Source organism: Pteropus medius, unplaced genomic scaffold, assembly GCF_902729225.1.
Source record: "Pteropus medius unplaced genomic scaffold, Ma_sr-lr_union100, whole genome shotgun sequence".
Taxonomy (NCBI): domain Eukaryota; kingdom Metazoa; phylum Chordata; class Mammalia; order Chiroptera; family Pteropodidae; genus Pteropus; species Pteropus medius.
Window position 1 is genome coordinate 13,932,023 of NW_024340692.1, and position 10,661 is coordinate 13,942,683.

The 10,661-nt window shown below is 35.7% G+C and overlaps 1 pseudogene; it reads left to right on the plus strand.

Moving 5' to 3' along the window:
- The first annotated feature begins 1,441 nt into the window (after positions 1-1,441).
- On the plus strand, positions 1,442-1,560 carry LOC120592253 (uncharacterized; annotated as a pseudogene).
- The last annotated feature ends 9,101 nt before the right edge of the window (positions 1,561-10,661 follow it).

The window sequence follows — 10,661 nt, forward strand, 5'->3', positions numbered from 1 at the left end:
GATAAATGATGTCAAAATAGGTGCATCAAAATTGCCAGGGAGTGCATAGTAAAATTGCAGGTCTTCAGATTCCCACCCCTCAGAGATGCTTAGAGTGGGATTGGGTACCTATAGTCCTAAAAACTCCTCAGGTAATACTGATGATGAGCATGTTTGTGAACCCCTGGTCTAGAACTCATTTCTGTTTAATAATATTAATTAAGCTCTTATGATGATAAGTGCCTCAAGGGATATAGAAAGAGGTTTAAGCTGAAGTTGGTGTTTCTTCCCAATGAGCTTCTAATTTCAGGCAGATAAGACTAATATGTGATAGTTATGTAGCAGCAGATGAGTTTTCAATCCCATTGCTGCCATGACTCTTCCCTGGCCTAAACTCTGTCCTGGCTCTAGGGATCCATGCTATTAGATCATTTTATTACCTAACTGACACATTTCATTCTGTGTGTGCCATGCAAATTTAGCTAGACTTAAAAGGGGCTGAGAATAGATGTTTTCTTCCCAGAGGACCAAGGATGCCAGGGGATCAGTAGAGTTACTATTGTAAGTGAATTAACTGTGAAAATGTATTAGTACCAAGCATCTATAGACTGAATAAAGTAATCTCCCAAATATACATACAACTGTTTTCCCCAAAGATATTTATATACTGTTATGATTAGTAATAGATAGGCATTACTGAAGTCATTATAACCAATTATTTGTGTATTTATATATAATCTCAGTCAACAGAGAGTGAATATATAACTAATTAATATTTTGTGGAAGTTCATATAATTTTTTCAGTTTAAAAGTTAGAGACTACATTAGTCTGTTCCTGCTGCCATAACAAAATACAGCAAATTAAGTGGCTTAAGCAACATATATTTATTTTCTCACAGCTCTGCAGGCTGGAAGTTTTTGATCAAGGTGCCAGCAGTGTTGATGTCTGATGAGAGCCCTCTTCCTGGCTTGTCCTCACTGCGTCCTCACATGGCCTTTTCTCTGTGTAAGTGTAGAGGGAGAGCTCCAGTGACTCTTCTTCCTCTTATGAGAACATTAGGCCATCAGATTAAGGCCCCGCCCTTTGGCCCTCATTTAACCTTAATTACCTTCTTAAAGGCCCTATCTCCAAATAGTCACTCGAGGCTCTATGCTTCAACGTATGAATTTTGTGTGTGTTTGTGTGTGGGAGTAGGGGCACAATTTAGTCTATAGCGGGAGCCATTGTGTTAGACTGTTATCGAATGTAATAAAATGCTTTCACTCCTTATTGATGCCATTTAGGGTTCAGAAGCTTCCCTAGCTCAGACATTTAGGGTGCTGACTCTCAAACATTTTTGGATTGTAGCTATCTGAGGTTGCTGAAAAGATCCCTTGGCCTCCCTACATCATGTGTTCCAACTAGATTATATAAAGAAATGGGACCAAAAATATGTGGATTGTATGCTTACTTTAAAAATCAGTCTATGGCCATGCCACTCTGAACAAGCCTGATCCTGTCTGATCTCGGAAGCTAAGCAGGGTCAGGCCTGGTTAGTATTTGGATGGGAAACCACCTAGGAAGACCAGGTGCTGTAGGCGTAAATAAAATTTAAAAAAACTAAATAAAGGATTATAAACTGACAAGGTCCTTGCAATCTATGAGGTCAACCAAGGGTTGCCTCACCTAAAAACAAACAAACAAACAAAAAATAAAAATAAAATGATAACCTTATATATAGATTTTATACTCTAGAACATTGCAATACAAACTTAAATAATCAGATCATCTTATTATGCTCATCTTGATCATGTGTTGCACTTTTAAAAGAAGAAGCAAAATTTCTTCACATCACCAATAAATATGCAGTATAAACATATATTTTACATCTTTATCAATAAGGGCATGGCTGGTTAATACTAGAATTGCAATGCCTTTGTATTTTCATTATAACTATCAGAATATTTTAGTGTTCTAATCTGCATATGCGCTTTGTTGGAAGCTAAGCAGGCAAATGTTATGGCATAGGGGTTAAGAGAGAGGGCTCTAAAAGCAAAGGTCAGCAAACTATGACCTACATGCCAAGACCTGCATGCTGTCTTTTTTTATAAATAAAGTTTTGTCAGAACACAGCTGTGCTCATTTGTTTACTTAGGGTCTAGGGCTGCTTTCAGGCTACAATAGCAAAATTGCGTAGAGACGAAATGGCCTATAAAACCTAAAATATCTACCATTTGACCTTTCACAGAAAAAGTTTGCCAACCCCCAATCTAGAATAAAGATCCTTGAGTTCAAATTCTGGTTCAGCAGTTTATAGCTGTGTGATCTCAGGCAAGCTATCTAGCCTCTCTGTGCCTTGGTTTTCTCATCTGTAAAATGAGGACAATAATATTACCTGCCTCAAAGGGGTGTTAAGAGCGTTAAATGAGCATGTAAAGATCTTAGCATAGGGCCTGGACTAAAAAAACCTGCTCAAACAGTAGTTGTTATTATAACTGAATAAGCCACAGCAAACTAAATTTATAATGAAGATGCTAAACTAAGAGCAATTTATAATTAAAAAGGAAATTAACAGTAACTAAAAACCTGACCAGCTCAAATCAACAGTGGTGAGGCTCCTCCCTATTTGTCCTTTCTGAAAACTTGCAGGAATTCTGTTTTTATGTGGAGCATGCCCAGTGGGAGCTTTTGAGCACTGGCAAGCATTGCCTGGCACTGAGCCATCTTAGGAGAATATAGATTAATCCTTAGTAAACTCTGGCAATATACTATGTTTAGTTTATTAATAACACATTTAGTAACCCTTAATAATTCACTTAGTAATTTACCAGCAAATAGCCTTTAGCCATTCATAAAAATAGAAGTCAGTGGAATTAAATTATTTTTGGTTCTATTCATAGCCTACCAGATCATCCTTTGCAACTATCTCACCCTTTCCTAACTGGATAGGCAGCCATCTAGTTCATAAGTGTCAATGAAACCAAGTCATGGATTTAATTCCTAGTTACACTGTCAACTTGATTTTCTCCTGTGGCCACAGACTGTACCTTTCACCACGGTCAGCTGTGGCAAATTGGCCCCTGGCAAAGATTGAGTAGTAGTATGAGTGGCTGGGTGAATTAAAATATCTTAGCCCTGATGGAAAATACACCCCGGTGATGAGTGGTAGGTCACTAGCATCATGTTTTGTTAAAGGAAGTTCATAACCCAAGAGAGAAGGGCACTGGAGTTTGCTCCCAGTTTACCTTAGGGGTTATGTGAGGTCATTGACAGTTGCTTCCATCAGGGGTTAGTTTTGCAATTGGATGGTTAACACCTGGAATAGTAGTCATAAAGAATAAACTCGTTGTTTAATTAGGAGTAGGAAACGTGAATAGAAAGTTCCTTGTCTAATCTGTTGGTTGTTTGGATCCTTATCACTGTCAGAAGTCACTTTACAGGATTTCAAAATGAAATGAAAATAATCATTAACCTGAGAACATGACTAGAAAAGAGCCATTAAGAATGGTTACTCAGAGGCAAGGCAAGCTTCTTTCACCAGAGTAAACTCTAATTGTATTTTCTTTTTTAAATATACAATAGATGTTTAAAAACATTCCTATGGGTGGTTTGTGCACAAAATGCCCCACGCTAAATGCCTGGTCTTTTCTTATTTCTCATGCTCTGTTGACGGTCTCTCTGGTCTGTGAGAGTTTTGGCAGAGCCCCCCTCTTTGTTCTTCCTCTTCTGTCTCTATTTCTTCAAGTTCTGCGGCTACCTGAAGATCTCCCTCCTTTGCTCTCCACCCTCCCCCAATGGTTTTCTCATTTTTCATTCCTGTCCTTGAAGACTCCTTGCAAACCCAGCCTAACTTCAATCAAGTGAAAGTGAGCTGTCTATATCCAACTTTTTTTCCCTGAGTCAGAAATGACTAGATAATGTATTATTGAAAAGAAAGAAGGACATAAAAGAATGTAGGTGTGAATTCACAGTTCTTGTTCACCTTGTTTTTTAAAATAACATATATTTCTTGATTATAAAAGAATTACTTGTCCATCGTAGGAAGTTTGGCAAAATAACACTAATAGAGAAAAACATAATCACCCATAATCCTACCATGCAGCAAAGCCACCGTTAGTATTTTACTGTATTTCTTTTTTTCTCTTCACTCATATATTAATTACACTTATACCTGCATACATTTCTGTTAAAAATTTACATTATAATAATAGCTCATATTTATAGAGTGCTTACTCTGTACTAGATCTATGCCAGACATTTTATGTATATTATTTCATTTAATCTTCATTATAACCCCATGAAGTATGACATATTATTATCATGTAAAAATGAGGAAATAGAGCCTAGAGAATAAAATTACTTGACCAAGATAAGTAAGGATGAAAACTCAAGCAGATCAGAGCTCATATTATTAACACTATGCTATTCTGGTCACTGTTCTGCTCTATTAATTTTAGATTTAATTATTTAAGTTTAACTTAGTGATTTGAGGATCAATTTTTAAAAACCTGAATTATCTTTGAAAAAAATAATTTAATATGTATTAATAATGGTTCGAAATATATAAATTTAAGTTTCCTAACAGAGTGCCTTTTTTGCCTTCCATAAAATGGGTTGAAGAATTATTACACATAGGAAATGCCATAAACTGAACTCTAGTCTTATCATTTTCCTTGTTTCTCATTCCTACTTTACTGTTCTAAATGAACTGATGAATTTGTCAGGTAAGAAAGGGAGGAGGCAAAATTCTTTCATTAACCCATAAAGGATTCACATTCAACTTCTTCCTCCACTAACTCCTTCTGAATAACCATTACACTCATAAATACTAAATCCATTTGCTTGCTTTCTCATTGTACTCTCCTAATAGTTCCCCACGGTACTAATCATGAAATGGGCAGGAGTTGAAGTTCTTAGTTGACTTAACAACATACGACAAAGTTATGATTTCCCTAATGATTGAGTAGATTAAATGTATATAAACATTTTATTGTTTGTTCTGTTATATTTTATCAGTATACAATGTGCATTTTCTTCTATTACTGATTTATGTCTTATTAAATAATACTCTACCATAGTGTAATTAGAAATTCAACCTCATCTCCATCTAAAAATATTTGTATGGGAAAATGTTATCTGAAATTATTATACATGTGTACATTTATAATCTGCTTTTCCACATGGTGGTTCAGTGATTTATATATTTTAAAGGGCTGAATAATTCTCGATTCTTCAGATATATTTACTTATTTGTGAACATGTAAAGTATATTTTATAAATGAGCTTCAGGGGGCACTGCTGCAGAATTTCTTTGAACTGTTGTCATTTGGTTCCTGGATTTCCTGTGAAATACCAGCACAACTGCTTATTACTAAGAAAGCAGAAAAAATAAGGTATTCTTGCAGTACCTGATTTCAAATGCTGAATAACAGAGTTAATTTAGAATAATAAGATTTTAGGCTATAACAGATATGCGATATAAGATAAAATTATTCACTTTAGCCCCTTCATTTTATGGATGGATGAGGAAACTGAGTTTCTGGCTTGCCCAAGTTCAACAGCTGGAAATAAAGTCTCCTGCCCAGGAACAACCAAATCTTCTATAGTGTCTTAAAGTAAAAGGCATTTTTTTTTTCCCCACTATTCCCCAAAGGTTTTTGGATTTAGAAAAACTATCTGGAAAATTGAACATTTCCTCATATCCATAGCTTCTGAAATGGAGTGGCCCCCCACTCTCCCACAACTTCTGCAACTGGGGGTATGCAAATATCATCTAAATGGTCGAGGTTTTGAATTACTTTTAGAGGTACAGAAAAATTGCAAGAATAGTACAGAGAGTTTCTATATGCCCCTGTCCCAGCGCACTCCAATTTAGTATCTTGCATGTCACAGTATAATTATCATAACCAGAATATTGACATTGCTGTAATACAATGAACTAAACTAAAGACTCCACTTGAACTTCAGTCTGAAGTATCCAACTAATGTCTTTTTGCTGCTGTTGTTGTTCCCAAGATTCAATTCAGGATTTCACACTGCATTTAGTTGTTATTTCTCTGTGGTCTCCTTAGTTCCTAAGTCCTTCCTTATGACCTTAATATCCCCCACCCCCTCAAAAAACAATATTGATCAGTTAGTTTGCTGCATGTCACTCAATTCAGCCTGTCTAGAATCTTCCCATGATTGGACTGAGGTCATCGAGAGCAGCACGGAATGATCTTTGTCTTTCTCAGTACTTTGGATCACAGCATTCAGGATATCAATGTGTATTATTACTGGTGATGTCAGTCTTGATCACCTGGTCAGGATGATGGCCACCAGACTTTTCCACAATAAAATTACTGTCCCGGTGGCCAAAGATGGAACAATTTGAGCAAAAAAAAAAAAAAAAAAAAGATAATGATAGCATTAGATTGTAACCCATTAAATAATATAAATAACCATGAATTCATAGTGATATAAAGAAGTAACTAGTAAAATCAATACAGTCAATTCTTGTTATTTGCAGTAGTTATGTTCTATAAAGTCTCAGGGAGTGAACACTGAATTAGCTAACACTGATCCATTGTTCCTAAAGAAAACATGGATTAGGTTCCTGTAAGCCTATGGTCAAAACCTTTTCACCAGTTGATCAATACATAATTTGGTTTAATTTGTATTTCTACTTAAAGTCACCTTTTTTAATATAGTCTATTGATTCATTAACATTGAACTCCCAGCCAACAGCACTGTAACTCACACCTGAATGAAGTCTGTCTAACGCATGTGTTTTCTCCATAAGGCACATCACAGCCTGCTCGTGCTTAGGAACACTGGACAGTGCTGCAGCCCGATGCTTTTAAACAGTGACACAATGAACAAAAAGCACAAAAATATGAAAAATGTGGCACTAAATAGATGAAAAGAGGATCCTTGTTTGTGGTATGAGAGCAGTAATAGGGCAGAGCACCACCTTGTTTGACCTCAACTAAGAATGTGCACTTTGGGTGGCTCAAAATTTTCATGGCCGTACATGTCCAGGAATGATCAAAAAAGTGCCATGAGTGTTGACTTTGGGGTTACAAATAAATTTTACCAAGTAGGCAAATTCTTAAATACATAATCTGTGAATGATGAGAATGGACTGTATATGCAATGACAGCTCTTCTTTAAAGGAGAATTTCAGAAAATAAATGTGAAATGTAAAGGTTTGAGAACAAAGAGATTTGCATAATTTCAAAATATGTCCCCCAAGTCATTTGTTGACTACAGGGGAAATATAGTAAATTTATATTTATTTTTAAATTTAATATTGTATCATTTTTATATTTTTCAAATATTTATATAACAGCAGATATTGGCTACGAATACATATAAATAGGTATATGTGCTCAAATTCTTGATGATAAGAGGGTTTCCTTTTTTTTTTTGTATTTTTATGTCTAGATAATTAGCTAGTGTTCACTCAAAAATGTTAATTTATGTATAACTGGAAAAAAATCAAAGAAGTCGCCACATCAAGGGTGGACTTGAAACTCTTAAGCATTACTCTCTGTGTGAAATCATCCCAGGTAGAGGTCCACATTTGCTCTTCAGTGTTCCCACTATGCCCTATTTGAATAGACTAGAACTATATATTTTACACTATGGAATTGATTGTGTATGCACTTGTCTCCCAAACAGTATATTTTCTGAGTACTGTAGCTGCCTCCTTTATCTTTATATCACCAGTAATGAGCATAGCGACTCACATAGTAAGTGCTCAATAAACTTTAATTGGGAATGGGGTATCACAGGATGGAACGGGGTAGCATCTAAGATTAAAATCCTGGTTCTTCTGGGCAACCACTGTCAAATTCTTTCAGATTAATTTTTGTTCTTGCCATATTTCCAGATGCTAATGTTTATCTCCTGCCCATGATGAAAACAAGCATGCCCTTTGCATTATTTAAAAGTACATGAAAATGAAGACAGGCCTTTTGAAGAACATTTGGTTCAAGGGAATTTTCTTATTCTACATGTCTTAGTTCAAATGTGATCTTAGGTGTTTTATTCACATACCTAACTCTTTCCTAATAATGGTGCTACTATTGCCTCCAGGGTCAAAAGAGATTGATGGCCATATTAGGGATTTTATGAAGCAGCTTATCTGAAAAAGCTTCCAGTGTCATGGTTGGTTTGAGCACTTGGAAGGTTTCAAGTTGTATTAGTCAGGATAGCTAACGCATTACAAACAGTTCCCTAATTCCAGAGAGTTTACATAACACTTTGTTGTTGTTGTTGTTGTTGTTGTTGTTTTGCTCATAAACAGTCCAATGCGGTGTTCCCAGTCAAGAAGTTTTTTCTCTCAGGCAGTGGTTCAAGGACTCAGGCTTATTCCATCTTGTGGCTCTACCTACCTCCAGGTCCTCAGAATCCTCCCCCTTCTGCCAGTGGGTTTTATGGGTCAGGTCTAGAAGTTGTTTTCTGCCTTCTGCTCACCTTCCCTTGGATGTAAATCAATCATATCCCCACCCCTACATGCAAGGCATGCTGGGAAATGTTTAACTTTGTGTACCCAGGAGAAAAAAGGGAAATTGTTTAGTGAAAAACTAGGCAGTCTCTCTCACCAACTCGGCCTAGCGTCTCTCCTCTGAATTTTCATGTCATTTGTTTTCCTTATTCTTTTTAAGATACTTAACAGATTTCATTGTATTTATTCATTAATTATGAAACCCATTGTTAACATAATGGACTCCTGCAACATGCCAATTGAGGGGAGTTTTAAAGAAAACTCAATACATATAAACTTTTACAACAGTAGGATCATATTGACCATTAGTTATAATTTTAAAAATTCATTTGTTAACATATGCATCTCTATATTGGATTTTTTTTTACTAGAATTTCATTTTGAGCATATTAAAAGTAAATGAATCAATAGATTTTAAAAAAGCACCTACAAGAAACTGACATCTGTATGTAAGATGGGATAATAGAGGGGCAGTAAGGTAAATTTAAAGAGAATAACTGAGGGCATTTTGGTTCTGAAACAGACAGTATAGCATGGTGCTCAGACTTAGGTTTAAATTCAAAGTCTGCATAATAATCATAATCATGATTGTTTTGTATGGACCAAATAGTTATATTTAGGTCAATAGTCCAAGTACTTCTTTGTGATATAAATGTAACACCAGTATCTATATATCGTAGCTTTACATTTTACTGACTGAAATCCTTCCAGACTATGCTTCCTTATTTGTTAGATGGACATGATGCTAGTATTTACCCAATAGGGTTGCTGAGAGGTTAAAATGAGTCAGTACATAGAAAGTGCCTGGTACATAGTAAATGTTCAATAACTGTTAGCTATTATGACACTCTATATGAATTTAGAAACAGTAGGTGGCAGGCTTTAAATCAGTGATTCTCTATCTGGGATGATTTACTCCACCCCATTCCCCAGGGAACATTTGACAGTATCTGGAGACAATTTTAGTTTCACAGCTGGGGAGAGGCACTACTGTCATCTAGTGGGTAGGGACCAGGGGTGCTGCTCAACATCCTACAATGCAGATAGCAGACCCCCACAACAAAGAATTAACCTGCCCCAGTCATTGGTAGTGCTGAGGTTGAGAAACTCTGCTTCAAAGGAATGTATGTGCTGTATGTACTGTCATAGGTTGGCTGGGGGATGGGAGGGGTGGTGTTGCCATCCAAGTCACACAATTAAGAACTCTCTGATCATCTATTTACATGTCTGGAAAAGAGGTTAATAGTACCCAATTCACCTGGTTTTTGTGGAGATCAAATGAAAGACTGTACTTAACTCTTTTATAAACTACTGTACTATGTAAGTATAGGTTAGTTCTAAATCATTTACCTCAACTTTTATTATTCTTTTTATTATTTCCTCACTAAGCTGCCTTTTTAGATATTTTTTCCCATAATTGCTTTCTCCCACCATGAAATTTTAATACCACAGGTATGCTGTATGTCTATTTAGTCAGATAGGGTTGAGGTTTGGAAGGTCATAAACAACTGTCATATCTAAGATTTTTTTTTTTGCCCCATAAGAAGCAGTTTTGGCCCCCTTGGGTCAATATCATCACCAATGAGAATGTCTGTTTGAAATAAAAGGGGAATGAATCCTGAAAGGAAAAAGTGTTTATTTTTATTCTCCAGGATGTTTTAATTGCCTGTTAAATTAAATTAAAAGTAGCTTAATATCACCTGTTCTGCATTTTGGATCATGTTGAGACAGCAATGGGAAACTCAAAAATAATACTATCTATCTAAAATGCCTATAGCTTATATAAGACTAAAATGCCTATAACATTTTAAATGGACAACAATGCTCATACAAATGAATAGAGATTTAGTGAAATCTGAAAATGCAAAAATAAAATGTGGTAGAGGAAAAAAAATACAAGAAACTGAAGAGAAGATGAAAGCTTTCTAGAGAGGCAGCTAATCTGTATTTAAACCTATCATAAGAAAGAAACATAAAAGGAAGTTTTGAGATGTAATAAGATGGAAAGGAAATTGCTAGATAAAGAAGCAGAAAGAAATAATAACTTTCTTTTTGTAGGTGAACGTTTCTACATAACTAGGTAGTTTTTTTCTGCTTTGTTTGAAAAGGAGAGATGAAGCCCAGCTAAATCTGAAAAGTGAGATTCACACATTGGGGAAGATTGAAAGTTTACAGCCTATAGATTAGTTATCTGGTAATCAAGCGGTAGGT